Here is a 19,675-nt window from a genome sequence, read left to right as displayed (position 1 = left end):
TGGACATTTCCAGAAACAAAATTCAGCAGAGAGGCATTCCTCATGTGCACTATTACTCATAGCAAGACAATCTTCTTTTAAGCAAAACCCCATTACCACACAGCTATACCCTGTGTTTGCACAGTACCTTCAACCTGATGAGCTCTGTGATCCTCCTTACCAGACTTTCACACACTTGGTAAAGACATAGCATTGTCTCCTGTTACAAAGCAGAAAATGGGAGCACCAAGAACTTCACAGACTAATTATCATGCAGGCAACAAGCCCTTCCTTTAATACACTCAATGGTGCTCATATGGCATCACATCTTTCCAAAAGACAAGTTAAAAAAAAGCAGCTTATGGAAAGAACACGTATTTTGTTGCTTTGAACTGTGCTTAACATGCGTAACGATCCCTCCTGAGATGGATTTAAGAGATATACTTCAAAACAGTACGTAAGCCACTTTATTTGCTACGTTAGCTTGTACTCAGAACGGTAATCAGACATTCCAGAGAAAGGCGGACCTTCAAATATATGTCATAGTCCATAGCACAAGAGGAATAAATGCACTTCTCTCAGAAAGTCTGGTTTCTACAGCCCTTTGAATCAGTTCTCTACTTCTATTTTTCTTTTAATGTCAATTAAAATTATTTTTTCCAAGCTTCCTGGTGCTCTTGGCCACTCTTCAACACTATTAGAGAGATGAAGACAAGGAACTGTTCAGTCACTGCAGCCTGCTTGGTGGGACTTCAAAGCTGCACCATGCAGAAGCGTAGTTTCACATACCCTTTAACCCAGTACAGATCCGCACTGCCACGAAAAGGCTTAGCAAACACTTCGGCCAGCACAAGGGAGGGCGTCAAACAACGTTTTGGCAGCAGAGTTGGCCTACTGTCTACATCAACCTTCGGCCTGAGAGCACTTCTATGTCTAAACACTATCACAGTAGCTCACTCTTCCCCGCCACCCCACCCCCCCCCCCCCATTGCTCCTGCACTGCCTTGCATCTCTCACCCCAAGCCCGAATGACAGGATTCTGGTTAATGTGTGTCCTCACATTTTTTTATCCATTTGCCATATCAAACCATGAATATTGTGCAATGGGAATAATGCAGAGCATGAGGACTGAAAGTATTCCTACTGCCACAGGAGTCAGAAGAGCTCTAATCAGTCAGCTCCTGTTCTGCCTCTTTTTTGCACTCTGACAGACACAGCTGCCAATTTCACCACAGAGGACTGCTGGTATGTGCTGGATATGGTTAATAGGTGATACATCCACCTTCTTTAGGCCTGCAGGTACTTACAGAGCTGGAATGTCCATGCTTTCCATCAGAAAAATCGCTGTTCGGCCTCCATTTTTCTTCATCTGTGAGATGGACAGTTGAGCAATGGAAGAGGACAGCGAGGACACTGCTGCTTTTGGGACTACACACTCCACTTCCATACAGCAATTCGGCTGGACAATCCAGTAAAATAGGAAAAGGCACCAAAAGCACCAGGAAGGCTGCATTACACGCAGCCTCTGATGTCAGTAACACCTTATCAACAACGAGATCAGCTGAGCTACTACGAGCATGGACACTGAATTCTAGGTGACAGAGGATGACGAGATGTTCTCCTCACTAAGGCCGTGTCTATGCTTAGACCTAGAGACTTCAAAGCTGGTTTAGTACTACTTGTATAAGATTCATATAAAAAAACCCCATGCATCTCAGAGTCGTATTAGAGCCACCTCAGAGCCATTCTGTCTTCACATGGTGCTTTCAGCTGAGAAGCTTTTGCAGTTGGTCACAGTCCTGTGCAGCAATCACTGCCTTGCCTTGCTCACACCATTCAGCGACTGCTTGGTTTTGAAGGCCTGGTTTTAAGGTGAAAAACTTAACTCCTGTGAACAGTTTCTACTCTTTGCAGCTGGATGAAATGACCTAAGGCAAACCAAACATTTCATGAATATTAGACCTGACTCATGGGTTTCAAGAGCCTGAGTCCATATATCCCCAATGTCTATCATTTTGGGGTCATGGAAAGACATTATTAAGTATTCCAAGGACTCTGGCAGGCTTGAAGTGTGCATGGCAATGAGCTTCATCAAAGCACTCACAGCACACAGGGTACAAGCAAAGTCAGACCAGAGAATTGAGTAATCATGACTAAAACATGATCACACAGCCAGTTCCCCTGAGGATTAGAAACACAATCAAATCTTCGTAGAGAAAAAAAATCAGGAATGCAACTACCTGATTGCAGCCTCTTGCATGGCAACAGGGAAACTTAGTAAGTCTTTAGGCAAAAGATGCTACTTTGAAACTGAGGTGTCATTAAAAAAAATAAAAGGACTCTCAATGCCAAACAGCAGACTGTGCTACAACTATTGCTAGGAAGGTCATGGATACCAGAGTATGACCTCTACTAAAAAATACAATGTAGAAGATGGCGAGAAGACAACTCAAAGTCTTAAATGTCTGAAGGAATTAATTCCTTTCAGTTCTTGGGCAAATTTCCATGATCTCTGTCCTTCTCAACTTTAACAGTGGAATCATTCATGCTTTGAAAAGATCTTGAAATTAAACCCACAAACACTGACTGCAAAGGCAGTCAGATACTTTGGTGACAACTACACAGTCAGGCCCTAATGTTTAGAAAATAGGCAATCCATAAGATGATTTTTGTGATGCATCTATAACAATATCACAACTGCTGATCGATAACATCATTTACACAGCCAAGAAAGGAACACCAACAGGACTTCATACAACAGTGTGACACTCTTGTGCTAGTTTTGTTTGAACCTGTATAAAGTTCAACCCCAGTGCCGTAAAGTTGTAAAACCAGCAACATCTTTTACCCACTAACCATATGATACTGGAAGTAACTGAGGAGAAAAAGTTACAACTGAATTTCATCAGCAGACCATTCTTCCCACCAAAATTACATTCACAAGCAAGTCACTGGAAAAGTCAGAATGGGAATTTGGGAATTTTGTTTGGTGTAACTTCACTTGGAAGAAGAGTGAAACTTTTCATTATTATCTTTTAGTTTATTTCTCCATTAATAATAATGATTTCAATTTAGCTGTAAGAATGGCTTTAAAAATATACCTTCTCTATTTCAATTTATTTTTACAGCTGCAGAATTATATTGTTTAACTTTTCTTTCTTAAGTGGATTTCCTTTGGCTTTGGCTCCCATATAATAAAGTGACGAGTTTACTGAAAACAGCCTTTGCAGTTTCAATGGCTTAGTAAAGTAAAGCCTAATTTGATTGAAAAATAACTTCACTCCATGTTGCTTTACTGCCAGTCAGCTCACACTATTGACTACAGCTGTGTCTGGCCGCCAGACCAGTTATTTCACTTTTTGTTTGTTTTCAAATGGTCAGCAACAGCAATACCAATAACATGCACACTCTTCGTTTTCACATTCTGTGGTGTGTGCAGAGTAGGTGGGAAACATCTAACTGGAGACAGGTTGTCAGAAGAGGTCTTTTCCTGCTTTGCTGGAGATCAGCAGGTGATAAAAGCAAAGAAAGCAAGTATGGACCAAAGACAGCAATATAATTACTTACAATTCTATGCCAGATGAAACATGTGGGTGGCAATTAAGTAGGAAAAGCTTGTCAGAAATCCCTAAGCACATAATTTAATCAGGATTTGATGCTATGACACCACAACATGCTGCACACCTCTTCTAAGGTCTGGAGAGCCTTCATCCCTGACTTGTCCTGCATCCTGCAGCGCTCTGGGCACAAAAAAGTTTTAATTTTATAGCTGTTTTACGGATGTTCACATTAAACCTCACACATGTGAGCAAACAAAGAGCCTTTGACATTAACAGATGAGAAGCAAGGACCACAGGCCTTTCAGACTCCCAAGACAAACCTTCTCCTACCTTAGCCAGAAAACTAAAAATGGAGACAAATGCTGACTTTTACAAATGCCAGTATTGGCTCGTATGTCTCAGCTGGAAAAATAATAACTGATTGATTTATTTCTGTGTCCACTGAGCACAGGATTTTAAAGCTTAATTATATAATTCCTTCCACTCACATGCTTAAGACCACTCTCTCCTTAAAAAAAGCAAATTATACAATTTATATAGAAGTACAGTTATATAGCAAAGGACATATTTTTGTCATAGACAATGTGCAGGCAAGACAAAACTTTGAGTTTCTGAATAAGTAAGGTATATTTTACAAAATAATGACAAGAAATATTTATACAAGTTCACAGTATTTGCGGTTCCAACAGAAACCTCCTTGGTATAAAGAACATAAACTAAGTGAGAGTCAACAGTCTTCTAGAGAACTTGCCTGGAAAGGAAGCTGCCAAGGGGTTAAGAGATGAAACTGTTTTCAGGAGGAAGACCTAGTCAAAGGAAAAACTTTCGGCCAGTATAAACTGTCTCTTTTTCTCTGGATTTCTAGATGCTTTATAAATTGATGCTCACAATTTTGGGTGAAAAGCTAAGAAATTAATCATGATACTGATTTTACAAACAAGTTAGAGTTAATTGACTTACCTAATGTCCCATAAGAAGCAAAGTTACGTCCTGAGCCTTGCTCAAGTCACACTTTGCATGCTATGTAAGGATATGCTTGGAAAGTGCTGATTTGATTTCAGTTGCTACGCAAGCGATGGATCTTTAAACTGCAGCTTGTGTGGGCCCTTTTCTTAATGAAATCCACTGAGATACTGGACTCCATGATTAAAATAGGTTTTACCATACAGGTCTCAAATGGATAATTCTGGAACAGAATGTACTCGCTATAAAAAGTGGGGGGGGAGTCTTTAAACTTAACATTCGTCCCAAGAGTCACATAAAATTTCGTGTCGCAGGGTTGTCTTCCAGAGAAACTAATGTTTCCCTGGAAACTTGTTTCTAAATACAGTTGCTCCACTCATATCTTGTACTAACAGTTTGTTCCTCAAGTACAGAGACGGGCTAATCAGTGCTGGGTTAGTATCCCTGAAACTTGCCTGCTGTAGTCAAATCTCCTAATTTCTCAGGATCCATCTATTTTTAATAACTGAGGGAGCAACAACAATAACCTTTGGTCCAAGTTATTTCCAAAAGTCAGTGGATACAAGACCTCATGCATTAGGAGGAGCACTAATGCATTTTTGACCTCTGGCACACAAAGAGATGCACTACTGCTAAACACTCTTCAAATCTGAGACAGCTGGCACTTGAGCAGGCACAACAGGCACTCCAGGAAAGTAACTGTACCCTGACTTCGTACCATGCCTGACACACTGCAGCACCAATCACTTACAAAAGAAGGATCTTTTGAGCTGCCCCAGCTAAGCTATGATGAAATACACATTTCTGAGGAGCTCCTGGGAACCAGTGGAGGAAATCTGTGAAGTCACCGCAGTGCTTGGTTTCAGGAGATGGGTTCTCTCTTTGCCCAGGCACTAACGTAAGCATTAGTCTTAGTTTCTTCAAGGACAAAGCATAAATGTTGGTGAATACTTCACTGTGAGAGTGCAAAAGAAGAAGGAGCTGCATATTTCCAGCACCCCTTCTGGTTACCCTGCATTGAACTTCTTGCCAATATCCACCTACAACTAGGAGGCAGCGCTGGTCCTGGCATGTTTCCTAACAAGATCTCCAAGTTGCAGTGGGTTTGGCAGAGTGTTTGCTGTTTTGTGTCTCTGCCTAGGAAGAGCTGGCTTGGAAAAAAAGTGGGTTGTTGATACCAGCCTTTGCTCTGCCTTCTTTATGCTTTACCAGAACAGAGGTGCTGGAAGATATCACGCTAATCTCTTGTGACTACCTACCTGGCAGATGGATTTTTTCAGTGACAAACAATTCTTTTATCTTTCGATACAACAGAGGTGGCAAGAGAAAGACTGATTGATCTGAAGAAAGGAAGACTTAAGATTTGACAGAATACTTTTTCTCTTTGTGTGAGGTCTCATGAGTGGCACTGAGAGAGACTAATTTGTTGTTGTCTCTGCCAGCAAAAGAACTAGGGAACATAAAATGAAAATATCAGGACTCAAGTTTAAAAACAAAATTAAGGGAATTGACTCTTCACACACAACATAGCTGTGTTGTGAAAGTCCTCACAGCCAGACACTGTAGATTCAACATATTTAGTGAGGGCTTAAGGGAAGGCATATTCACAGAAGTGAAATCCACCCATGTTTATTAACTACAATGAACTCCCTTCTGGCGCTGGAAGTCCCTGGTTTGCAAACGGCTGCAGATTAGACGAGGAAATTGTGAAAACTGCTTGCCCTGTTCTTATACTAGGTACCACCTTTTGGCCACTGTCAGAGACACACTTGGCTGGACAGACCTTGGTGTGACTGCATGGCCTCTGGTAGATTCTTCTATCAGGTATTATAACGGATGAGAGTCAGCTGAGGGACAAGCCAGAGAGAACCTGAGCTGAAGGCACTCTGTCATATCCCTAGGCTGAAGCAAAAGATCACTTTGGATAACAGGCCCTGGGAAGTAAAGAAGAAGTGAGAAACCTTTGAGTTTCATGCTCATACAGCAATCCATGTGCTCATGGGAAGGCAACATGTTTGGGTTTGTTTTTCTTTTATACTATTGCCCACTCTGTCCAATCTACAGTAGGACTTCTACCACTGTAGATATGTAGATGATTGTCACCATATTTGACATCAATTTACAGTTTTCTTTGTGTGATCTTGGATGGTCCCACCCTTGGATGGACAGAAACATAAAAAAAACAGGGAGGGGGAAGGATCTGGATAAGACAACCCTTTTGGCTACCTGCTCCAAGAGCTTTTCACTCACTTTTACTGTTAAAAAGTAATCCGCCTTGTTATAGTCAACTGCTTTAACAAACGACTTTACTAATTTAAAATGCATTACCCTATTTATAAAACAGCTGGCCTTGTAAAACCAGCCATCTGTTAATAAAACAGCCATGAAAAATTTCCACAGTGTATGTCTTACAAGGCGTAGCTATCACTGAGCCCATGGGTGGGAGAGAAGTATTGGCATCCGAAGTTGGACACACACAGAAAAACCCCTACAGGAAGCATAAGAACCAAAGTAAATAAATAGGTCTCCTGTCACACCCTGAAGGTTGCCACCACCCAGCACTTGCCAAGGAAAGCACATTCCAGATACGGGGCCTTTCTTTGCCAAGGTAGGACTGCCATAATTACTCACAGAAACAGGTCTAATCCATCAGACTCCAGATCTCTATGGGAAATCAAAAGCCAGAAATAAAGTCAGGAAAGTGATACAAAGTTATTCTCAGACAGGTCACCACAGAAATATTTTTAGACCAGAAACAGTGTGCTTGATATGAACTAGAATAAAAAGAGCAGTTACTTTCTCTTACACTCATAGCAACCACTATTTCACTGATACCAGCATCCTCTGCGATTTATTTCTCCATCCTCTTGTAGATCTGTTTAGTTCAACCTGCCCCCTAATTGCATCCAGAGATCAGAAAATGCCACTTGTGTCTGCTTTGCCTTGGGCTGACTAGGCTGTATGAACACCCCTTTTCTTCCCCTTCCATCATCAGGAGAGCTTCTTGTACTTAACTGTAGGTTTGCTGAACAGCTAGGGATATGGAAAATGCTGCTATTAAAGGTTTTCCTAACAATGTAATTGCTTGACAGACAAGGTCACCATTGTATTTACTTTCTTTAAAAAGGAAACAACAACAACTGAATGTTTTTAAAGAAACCTGCAGCTTCCAGGAGTGCCAGAACCAACAGTCCAATGTCCAATTGCCTTTGGCCCGTAAGAGCATCCTGGGACTTTGGAATAAATTCTGGGCAGAGAAGTTATCAGTCAAATACCAAGTTAAGAATTTACCTCATAAATTCTGCCAGTGGGGTACTATATGAGAAAGCTCTTTCAACTCAAAGTGTCTCATTGCTGCCTCTGTTCTTCTCTGAAGGAAAAAAAAAGTGTTTCTTAACTGGTATTTTTTCAGGAGTTGCACCTGGAGCAAAAGAGAAGAACCCCACAGTTATCAAAAAGGACTCTGTGTTCTTACTGAGGAAGCAATTCAGTCCCCAAGCACTGCGGCTATCCTTCTCATGACCTACTCATACAGTGCACATCCAAGCACTTTTCCCACAAAGCTACCTGTGCTGCACTCCCAAGGACACGTCCCCTTCAATGTATCTGTCACCACTTGCAGTTTGTGGGCAGGAACTTCTCACACTGTAGTCCTTAAACTTCAAATGATCTGCATCAGTCTGGACACACTCATTAGCAGTTTCTTATGGCTTTGAGACTCCGTATTCACTTCACAGAGGTGAGAAGGTGGGATTGTTTCATACCGAGGAATGCTGTCAGCAATCCACATATTTTGGAGAAGACATTTCTTTAACAGCTTATAGTTTCTCAGGTTGTAACATGGATCAATGAGAGGTCAACGACCAGTATAGCACACCTGAATTTTCATCTTCAGTTTGGAAGCACCAGATCATGCTTTCCTTTAGATGCGCTTCTAGGTCTTGCTTCAAATTATCATAGAATCACAGAATAGTTTCGGTTGGAAGGGACCTTGAAGATCACCTAGTCCAAACCCCAGCAATGGGCAGGGACACTTCCCACTCAAAGCCCCATCCAGCCTGACTTTGAACACTGTCAGGGAGGAGGCAGCCACAGCTTCTCTGGGCAACCTGTTCCAGTGCCTCACCACCCTCACAGTGAACAACTTCTTCCTAATATCTAATCCAAATCTCCCCTCTTTCAGTGTGAAACCATTACCCCTTATCCTGTCACCACACTCTCTGAGAAAGAGTCCCTCCGCACCTTTCCTGTAGGCCCCTTTTAAGTACTGGAAGGCCGCTCTAAGGTCTCCCTGGAGCCTTCTCTTCTCCAGGCTGAACAACCCCAACTCTCTCAGCCTGTCCTCACAGGGGAGGTGCTCCTGCCCCCTGATCATCTTCATGGCCTCCTCTGGACCCGCTCGAGCAGGTTCATGTCTTTCTTGTGCTGAGGGCCCCAGAGCTGGATGCAGCACTGCAGGTGGGGTCTCACCAGAGCAGAGTAGAGGGGGAGAAACATCTCCCTCGACCTGCTGGCCACATTGCTTTCGATGCAGCCCAGGATGTGGTTGGCTTTCTGGGTTGCGAGCACACACTGCTCATTCATATTCAGTTTTTCACCTACCTAAATTGTACCAAAACATCCATGAAACCAAGTTAATGTCTGCAGTTGCCTGTACTGAAGAGGTTCAGAAGTGATATCAGGTGTTTCAGCTAGTTCTGCAAACCAGTATACTCATTCCTGGTTTAAAACCTGCTCTGAATAGAGTTGGTGGCATGAGTATTATCAGGAATATCAGTCCTTGGAATGGACAATTTCTGTCCTCTACTCTGTCACTTTAGACAGAAAAATAAGTTTCTTCCTTGTTATGAAGTTACAGACCCAATGAGGCCCAATTCAACTCTCCACACGTCCTCTGGATGCCCTTGTGCTCCACATCACTACTGTCAGCGTCCCAGATCACCGTCCCAGATTTGTACCCTCCTGCCAATTCTTCTCAAAACTGCAGAGAAACTCACTGCTAACCCAGTTCTGTCAAAATGATCCCTGTTTGCTAAACCACCTCTGCAACCACAGCAGCTGAACTGTGCCAGGAGGTCCCTGGCACACAGCAGGGCTGCAGGGCGGACCCCCAGAGCACCATGCCTGCCCAGAGCTGGGATCCCCAGACTCTGCAGACAACTGGTCCTGCCCTGTGGGGATTTCTGAAAGCCTGGGACATGTGTGGTGCTGTCCTCTCTCCCTCCCTCACCCCAACCTGCAATGAAGAGTTTTACTTAATTTGTGTGCCACCATCTAAAATACGCACAGTGGATAAGGTGCTACTTTTTCTGTCTTTGTTAATCTCTTCAAGCTCCTTTAATTGCAGCCTAGAAGCTTTTTCCACACTAGTGGCTGATATTATTTTATCCTTTCCCTGAACAGTTCATCTGCCTTTGCTATTTACAGGCATTCGTCTAGGGTTAAATCTCAATTTTTCCTGGGATACAGAGTCACATGTTCCACAGATTATCCCACCATCCATCCCTCTTCTGCTTCTTGAATCAAGTCAGAAAATAAAAACCAATGTGCATACTTCTCTCTCCCCCAAAAGTACATTCTATCCCATTAAGAATTGATGCAACTATACTTCAAACAGCAGAAAGAAATACTGCAGATTCATCAGCCTGTCATCTGCTTCACCATTCTACCACTGGACAATAAAATTAAGTAAAGCTTTTTAATTTTATTTTTTTCTTCCTCTCTGCACTCAGGCTCTGTTTTTGCTTCCACGTGCACACAGGCATTTTTGCCAAGAAGCCCCTTTATCCAGGTAGTTTCTGCTGGATGTATAGTCTTTCTAGTTATTGTTACTTTGCTCTCCCTTTCTATTCTTTGCTTGCTAAATTGACAGCTTCAACTCTATTACACACACCAAGTACCAGAAAATAGAACATTTCAGAAAAGGTCAGGAAAGGTTGGTTTCAGAAAGACCTGGGCTAATCCAAAGACCAGCTGTGGAAGCACTGCAAGGATAGTTTGTATCTCACTAGGTGCACACACACTCCTGCTGGTGCTTTCCAAATTGCTTCCCTCTGTAACCTGTGTTTCTTCCTCAAAGTTGAATGCAAATTGCTTCATCTTGCTTTTTAGCAATTCTTGTGGTTCCTCGTACACATACTACTTCTCTGGCTCTTTCTCCAGGTTTGATAATTTGACCTCCAGTAGGAATGTCCCTTGCGATAAAAAATCATCTCCTTTTATTCAAGGGCAAGGAAAAAATGTGGATGCAAATCACAAGCATTTTATATTTTTTTCTGCACACGTATGAAAAGCAGACAGAAAAGCAAGCACAGCAGACCAGCATAGTAAATAATTCAGGGACACGCAAGGTTCCTCTACAGAATCATTCAAGAAGCATCATTACATTTTAAACTACTTTCAGTTTAAATGTTTTCAACAAGTAAGAAACAGCTGTGTCTGCCACTTCTGCATCACTGTCATCAGTACGCACATTATTCCTCAGCTGACTAAACGCTATTTATTAAGATTTCTGAAAGGACCACTGACTTCTGTTGTATAATTTGGTAATGACTCCTTAATAAGATTAATCAGCAACTCAGAGTTTGTGGAAAGTATGCAAGTGTGATGCATCTGAAAGAGCCATGCAATTGCAAAGTGATGGAAAATAACACTTTCCATGCCTAAAGGATTCTGGGTGAAAGGAAGGGAGAGAAAAGGAAGGATTTGTGCACATTATTAAGTATATATCAGTCTCTAGATTTTATCTTTGTATCACTGTCAGCATCTCAGATATTTTTGTAGCTCCAAAGAAGGACTATCCAATCCAACTGCAATTTACTGAAGCATTGAGTTTCTGTAGGTTTTGGTTAAAGTTATATTGTGCTGCCAATTGTTTTTTTTTTTTAACTATGAAGTGTACTGAATTTTATTGAATCATAAGGAATGAAAAGATCTGTTGAATTTCTAACTAGTTTATTCTTTCTACTTATCAGAAGGAACTTTTTTTATTACAAAACCCAAAATTAATCCTGCTAGATGCAAAATCTCCTCAAGCTGTGAACAGGATATAAGCCCTGGAGCCACTTTTACAGAGAGACACCTTAGACTCCTCTCCTGGCACAGAAGCAGGAAAAGAATGAGATAAGAGGATGCCACAGGGACACTGGTGGTGTGCATGGGAAAGGACGGATATCCCGGTGCACATCCCGAGCCTGAAACATTATTTGGAGATTTCAGGTCACCTACACCTTAGGAGCCCAAACAATACACCTGTTGTTCAACAAACTGTTGAAATGACTCACTGCATATTTCTTTAGCAAGCTGCCAGTGTTTTCTGGACATGTTTTTTTAATAGGATTACTTCCATCATCTTTTATTCCTTTGCCAGCTTAATTTTTATGTTGCATTCTGAAACAGCTGAAGTATTTGCTTAACGCTTTCAGAAAAATGCACCCCTGCCCTTACAAAAAATGACATTTTTTGAACATTTATTGATGTTCCAAGGCACATGACAAGAAAAGCAATGAGAGACAGCGTGATTTTTCCCAATATGCATTCAATTTCTCTATTTCCCACAGTCATTTGGATCTCAAATGTCGGTTTCATAGTTTTTCCAGAAAATCATTCAAAAATATACTCTTAACACCGGGTTGAGGGTGGTTTCCCTAGTCAAGAGCTTGCCTCCTAAAAGCTTTGCAAAGCAAAGTCAATTTTTAGTTCATTTTCATTATCTTCAGAGATAAACATAGCAACTTAATAGCATAAGCAGCAAAGAACACTGTAGTTCAATAGTACAGCAAATCCGTCCTAAAGCTTGTAGATCCAGATTTTTTTTAAAACCTGCATCATACAAAATGCTGAGCTAATACAAACTTAACCTAGCAGCTTTATTATTTAAAATAAGATACAAGTTAACTTTGTACCACCAAGTTTTAGACCACATCAGTTATTATCAGGTCTCCGCAGCTGGCACGCAAACGCAGAGCTGCCGAACAGTTCATTGCACGTTCTGGTGACTTCAGCAGAGAAGTAACTGTGAGCCCACGTGTGATCTGGATCACCTGTGTTGCTTTATCATACAGTTACAACATATATTCAATATTAACAGCTGTGGGCTAGGTAGTGTCAAAATAACCCCTGGTTTTAATGAGCTGAGGCATTAGGAAACACTTCCTTCATGAGTTAGGCTGTCATCCACTAGCCTGTGCACCATGTCTTGGCATGAGACAGAAGGAGGGAAAAATTTAATGTCAAGTCTTCTCTTGGTTCATCTTGTATTTTAGCACAGCCAGTTGCGATCCAACCCAGGACAGCCTCAGGTTTCCTTTTATACCCATTGAGGGTATCCAAATGCACAGCAAAAAGAACATATTCTGCCTGTCCCACTTTGCCCTCAATTCCTTGCCAATGCAGGTCTGGAAGCAAACTAAAGTCCTTATACCTGTAATAATTATACCGGCTGGGGAGAGCCTGGATCAGAGCTTATTCACAAGGAAAAAGATACACTCACTAAAGGTACGAGAAACAGTCTTTAAAAGCAAAGAAGTTTTATCTACTGCTTTTAATATGAGTATCATATTTGAATAGGTTTATAACCCAATCACACGTCAGTCATTATTACCTGATCTTGAAAACAGCAGTTGTAACTAAAACATTAAACTATCTCTCTAACTTAGAAATGTTAATGTAGATGGATTCAAATCTTCATGTTGGGAAGCAATCAAAAGCAGAAATGCAGAAACGGAAAAAAACCTGCCTACAACAGGCTACATCAGCCACATAATATGTATCTCATTTCACAATTTCAAGTGTGCAGTACCAATCAGGTATCTCATCAGGAAGAAAAGACCCAACAGAATGACGACTTGCTTTCTTTTTTGTCCTTTGGTGCTACATGACTGAACGCGACACGTAGTGCCATATCTGGTTTTCACTATGTTTATCATGGATTCAGTTTACTACCTGACGAGGGCATGCAGATAGCCCTTGCGCAAAGATTTGCTTTCTGTTCTCCAGCAGTTCACAAATTCAAATGGCCTGCGCAAAGCAGGAGATAGGGAAGAGCGGTCTAAATCCTTCTGTGATTCTTTGGGAAACCAGATGCCAGAAACCAGGATTTGATGTCAGCTAAAATTAACTTGGTGGACAAAAGGGTTTATTTTAACTTGGTCACTCGATCCAATTCACTGCACAGTCACACAAACACTTGTGCCTGTACGAGCCAAGGGGGAAAAGGGTGTGTTATAGCTCTGCCTGTCTTGGCAGCAGCACTGGCTTATTTCTATTTAAACTGTATGTAAAAGTACGTCTTAATAGCCCTTGAGCCATTTTATTTAGTCTCCTGAGTCACACATACATCACACAGATTTTTGCTGCTGTCCAGACTGGAGACACTTCATAAACAAAGCATGAGTCTTCACACAGGATGGAAAATTATGATCTGTCTAATCAAATAATCAGTGATCCAGTGGCTGTATATAATGGTTGTATTTTCAGAAATATTTGTAGCCTGGTAGTTAGAGCAAAGGATTGCTGAGATACCCCACCAACATGAGAGAAGCAAATAAATGAATTTGTCTCCGTGCCCTAGGGTCACCACCTGTCATAAGCACTTTGTAAGATCTCAGGATGAGATCTTTCGATTGCATGGCTATGAAAAGATAACTGACAAAACTCTAAGATTCTTGAGATTCTTAAAAGCATTTAAAAATGTAACAAAGCTGTGATACAACCAAGTAAGTGTAATGTATGTTCACAGGGTGGCTGCCCATTCTCTTCTGTGTATTCATGGGGCTGCTCTGAGTCAGCATGCCTGCACTACAAGAGAAGTCCTTATCTTAAGAGTTCATTCATTTCCTCTCTCCCTTCTGTCCCTAAATCCTTACCTCTACCTAGCCTGTGACAAGCCACAGAATAAAGTACATGTACTGTTGTCTTAGAACAGTTAAATTACACATTTTGTTAGCTGCTCAGCCCAATCCTACTCCCAATGATGTAAAGAGAAGAACTTGTTTTGCACAAGTGGCTGAAGACATAAGGATTCAGACCCACCTTCCTTCTTGCCTTCTTTGCATTTATCATTCCTACTGCCTGTTTTGCCGGTGCTGATTTCATCAATCAGTCTTTGATCTTGTCTGTAATCTTGGTACACAGTTATCTGTTCCTCTTCCCTCCTCTGTTCATTTTTTCCATCTCACAGCAGATAAAGTGGCACAGATCCACAGAGGTAGTTGTCTTCCTTACCAGACAACAAGTTAGAAAAACAGAACAACGCATACCCCATTTCTGATGCTGCTCTGAGATAGCTGTGGTTAGAGGAGTGTTACACATACCTAGTCACTCCAGCTACCACATCTCAGGTCAGGATAAAATGAACAAAAAGCCCCGCCGGCATCTATCTATGTATTACGCTGCCCAAAGGCAGCAGCTGATGCACTGTCTCAGGAGGTCTGACAGCAGGATTCAGTCCCTGCTCATGCATTAAATATCAAAATCACAAGGGGCTGCTACCTTTTAAATCCAGCTAAGCATAAAAGGATCCTCTGTGCTGGTTATTTCATATCTGAAGGAATGAACAATTAAAAGTCAGTAGGTATTCTGTACAAGAACTAAATATTTTGTAAGGAGTAGAACAACAGATCAAGACTTTAATATACAAGAAAAAGCTTAGAAGAGTCAAAGATCAATCACACAGATGTATGCAGAGCAGGCTGGCAGTGGAGGTCTGCCATTCACACCCACTGATCCTGAGTCACTCTGGCTCTCAATTGGGTAAAGTGTTCATCACACAGGCTCGTCCCTGCCTTGCACAGGACTCGCACAACTGTCCTGTTTTCCCCATGCTGGTGGCATGTTACAGGCAGATGAACATTCCTTCTTTTTCAGTTTAATTTTACAAGCTGCTCCAGGATGAAACGTGCCACGTGGTTAAACAAGAACTGTGCTCAGGGTGTGGGATTTGACTTGCATTAGCTGCAAGATGCCACATCGGTGGAAATGAAACAATACACTTATCTTGTTCCTATGACTTAATGCTGCACAAACAGAAGCTGGCTAAATATAGACCACGCCTGCAAAATCACTTTCCATAGGTGAAGCCTACTAAAATACCTGCTCTTACTGAAGCTGCAAAGCTTGCTGCTAGCTGCCATCCCCGGCAGCCCCCTCCAAGGGGGCTTGGTGCTGCCAGCTCTGCCAGGGCTCACTGTGATCAGCTGGGCACACACAGCATAATCCACACCTACCCAGGCAGGACAAAAGGTGGAACAATTGCTTCTCTGCTCCAGAAATCTCTGTGTTACAGCCTGGCGATGGAGGTTGGCTCTGCTGCCCACAGAGACGTGCAAGGTCCGTAGCAGAGCTGACAGCTGCACTTTCCTCCTTAACAGCCTGACAGCTTTGAAGTGACAGTGGCACAGTCAGAAGTCCCCTTACCCTTATTAGTGGGATAAGCCACCTCAGGCTAAGAGGTGGATCTACTATTTGAGGCAAGGATGTGAAAACAAGAAAAATCAGAGAACAGCTTTTGAAGACAAAGTCCCTTTGAATACTCAGCTTACTAAACTGAACTAACACACCTGAACATAGATCATGGAAGAGTCCTCTGTCTGCCTCCGCTTATGCGCGAGTCCTTGCTACGTAGGATGAAGTGTTTCAGCATCAGTCACAACCAATATTCACCAAGGAGCAACCACAGTGCAGTTGGCATTTGCCGGCTGTGGGAACGGCAGCCCAAAGGGCAGCGTGCAGAGCGGGCATTGGGCTCAGGTGCAGGTCTTGGCCTCTGGAAAGAAATTCCTAAGCACTTGCAACACCGCCTTTCTTCTAAACAGGGCAGGCAGTCCTGTAACATCACTACGATTACGTGGCATAAAAATCACTTGTATTTCCTCCTTCAGGATTTTTAAAAGCTGGGCTATTTTAGACAGAGAAAAGCAATTGTTTCAATGATTGGTAAATAGCCATTAACATTTTTCCCACCCTAGCATATTAATAATATTTTTTCAGGTCTCTTTGGAACTGCTAACAGGCAGAGTTCAAGAACAGTGTGAAAACACAGACGACGCAAATGCACATTGGGTCACTCCTCATGTAGTCACAGGCATGCTGGATGGAAGGGACCTCTGAAAGCCCATATCCCACAGTATCTTTTCCTAGGACATGCTCTAGTCATCTTATCATCTTTGTAGTCTCCCACTGCACCCTCTCCACATCCCTCTTGACCTGGGGTGGGTGCCAAAACTGGAAACAGCACTCTAACTGTGACCTTCCCAGTAACCAAGTAGAGGGGCATTAAAACTTCTCACAATCTGCTGGCAGTGACCCTCTTAATGTTGTCAAGTAGAGGATTTGCCTTACTCCCAGTCAGGATGCACTGTTGGGTTGTTTGCAGCTTCCATATCTACTGCCAACTTTTGGCATTCACGGTAATACCCATGTCCGAATCAGCTGGGCTTCAAGTCATATAGTCATTTCCCAGCCTCTACCAATGCAAGGGTTTGTCCTGGCCAAGGTGCAGACCATTTAGCTTTTTCTTACTGAACTCCATGAGCTTCATGTCGGCCTAGTCCCTAGGTTTATCCCTCCGGACTTAGGTTCTTCCATTTGCCATGTCAGTTGCTCTCCCTAATTTAATGCCATTAGACATTTAGGGAAGGCACACTCTGTGTCTTCACCAGCCTGCAGATGAAAATGTCAAGCAACGTGGACCTCAGCATTGAGCCTCGAGTACTCTGCTCACTACTGGGTGCCAGCTGAATGTCAGCCCTTTGATCTCCTGGAGTCCAGACAAAGGTGGTCCCACCAGTGTTCAACCCACCTAACAATCTGTTCAACCAGATTGTGTCTGCAGAATCAAAAAGGCCATTTCCCACTGGCAGAATTTGGCAGCTTTGAATATTTCCTACACTGGCAAGAAGGAAAATACACCAATGGAAAGAGAAGCCATGATATCTCTGAATTAAATTTTTAAAGTCCAAAACAATCTGAGACCTAGGATTGCAGAGGTCAGCATTAAACTGTTCCATGAATCTATCAGCACAAGAACAGCAGTCTGTGTGGCCTTTAGCTTACTGAAAAAGGATGATGTTGTTCACAGACGAATTGAGCTCCAACAGAAATTCAGGTGTGTTTTAGGCACAACTTGCAAGAATTGAGTCATTCCCAATGTCAATGACTGCCACTTAAGCTTTACTTCCAAAGCCAAAGAACATCTCTTTGCTGAGGCTTTGTTAACAGTTAACAAGATCACGTTGTCAAGATCACAGCACTTGTAGGAAGAGATTTTGTAGCTTTCAGAGAAGCCACTAAAAAGAATAACTATCATGTGATCCAAAATTAAATAAAAAATGGTAGCAAAAACATATTGACTAACTCCAGTGAGAACTGGGTGTTCAGATGAAGAGATTACCATTTTGGGTGTACGTACACAAATTAGCAATTATGGGTAATTGCTTTCAGCTGCATTTTGCTGTTTTTAAAAAAATTAATAACTTGTAATTAACACTAATTTAAGGACAGATGAAAGCCCACATTGGTGCTGAGAGGAGACACGCCTGACAGAAAACAGCTACCTCAAATGCAGCTTTGGTGGTGTCAGCTAGAATATTTCTGCCATGTTCCCAAACCAAAATTACAACAGCTTTAATCTCTCTGTCTTCTCAGGCACTTCCTGCCCATTAATCTTTCCCTTTGCCCATGGTCAGATCCTCAACAAAGGTACAAGAGAGGAAGAAACTCATTGTGCTCCCTAATACTCTGCACATGCTGCCAGATATCAGCCAGACACTACTCCTGGGTATCTACCCGTAGCCTCATGTAATGGCACAGGACCTGCTGTGACGATATTAGTTGCAAAACTGGACTTGGAATGGAAGCCTGTGAACCACACTGCCCTGCAATACACGCTCTTCTACGGCTACGTGAGAAGAGATAAACATATCCAGACCCAAGATTAAAATGAGTTCACTGGAAGATTTCCTGGCCATTTCACATAATCTGCCCTGACAACATTTCCTGCCTTGAAATAAAAACCATCTAGCTCCGGGCAGCCCTAGTTGTTTTCCTCCATGCATCGCCGTGTGAGGCAAGCCCATGCACAGGCTGGACGATGGGCAGTGCAGCCATTCAGTTGGTCGTGTCTAGGTGAACCTCCAGTTGTGTTACAAGCAGACAAACCAGTGAAGTGCCAGGGTGATGTTGGGGAATAAGCTGGTTGGCCATTACAGAAGTATGGCTCTGTGGCTCTCCTGGGGTCAGTGAGGAGACACATGGGATGAGGCACAGTGCCTGGTCAGCACTTCAGCCAAAGGCAAGTCCATCTCATGAGTACCCTTCCCACCAGCTACAACTCAGAATACAATGCACTTTGAAGCAATTTTGTCAAAAGTTTACCTACTCCAATACTCCGCCCTGTAAAAGCACATGCCTGTTACAGGCTTAAATGCATCAGGCTTGTAGACTTATTCTAAAGAAATGTGCTCCCAGCATCTGGTTAACCAAGCTGTAATACCCTCATGCAGGGCGGTTTAGTATGCATTTTTCTGGACAGTGATAGGCTGGATCGGGCCTAAATGTCCACCTGACCCAGGATCTCAACTGCAACAGTGGCAAATAGCACATAATTGTTAATACACAGGACAAAGAACAAGAGAGAGCAGTTCTCAGTCGAGCTTCAGATTATCAAACACCAGGCAAGCCAAAAAGCCCAAACCCCAAGACAGTGATGCATCTGTCCTACATGGCCAAGGTATGCCCATTTCTCTTAACTATATTCCTTCCTGTTGACTACTATTGTATTCCTTGGGTTTTTTCTCCCCAGTCTAACCAGCATTTATATTGGGTCAAATGGGCAGCCTTCAGCAAAGAGAAACATATCCCTGGACCCATAGGAGCATTTCTCAAGTTCTCCAGCCCTGCTTCACTCAGCAGAAGCTGAGGTTCCCCACTGTGGCTGGAGCTGGGACTCAGGTTAATTGACCAGTTTTCTGCACTATTGCAGCACCTCTAGGTTCACCACACATCACCTTCACTAGTGGAGCTGAGCAGATTTAGGTCCCTGTAGTATAATTGCTTCTGTGTGGTTCGTGTGACCTCCTCAAAACACAAAAAGGTCTAATAAATATTATTCTGGAGCCCCAACCAGGCATCTACATTCTTCAGACAGTGGAGAAGCTCAGAGATCTCATTTGACC

General features: G+C 42.5%; 1 protein-coding gene across 3 annotated transcripts in view; it reads right to left on the bottom strand.

Annotated features, from left to right (window-relative positions):
- CLMN (calmin) overlaps positions 1 to 19,675 on the bottom strand; it is a 71,392-nt gene that overhangs the window by 29,511 nt on the left and 22,206 nt on the right. The gene's annotated exons all lie outside the window — the stretch shown is intronic.

Source organism: Leptosomus discolor, chromosome 3 (genome assembly GCF_034619465.1).
Source record: "Leptosomus discolor isolate bLepDis1 chromosome 3, bLepDis1.hap2, whole genome shotgun sequence".
Taxonomy (NCBI): domain Eukaryota; kingdom Metazoa; phylum Chordata; class Aves; order Leptosomiformes; family Leptosomidae; genus Leptosomus; species Leptosomus discolor.
Note: the sequence above shows the minus strand (reverse complement) of the source record. Positions and strands in the feature narration are given on the sequence as shown.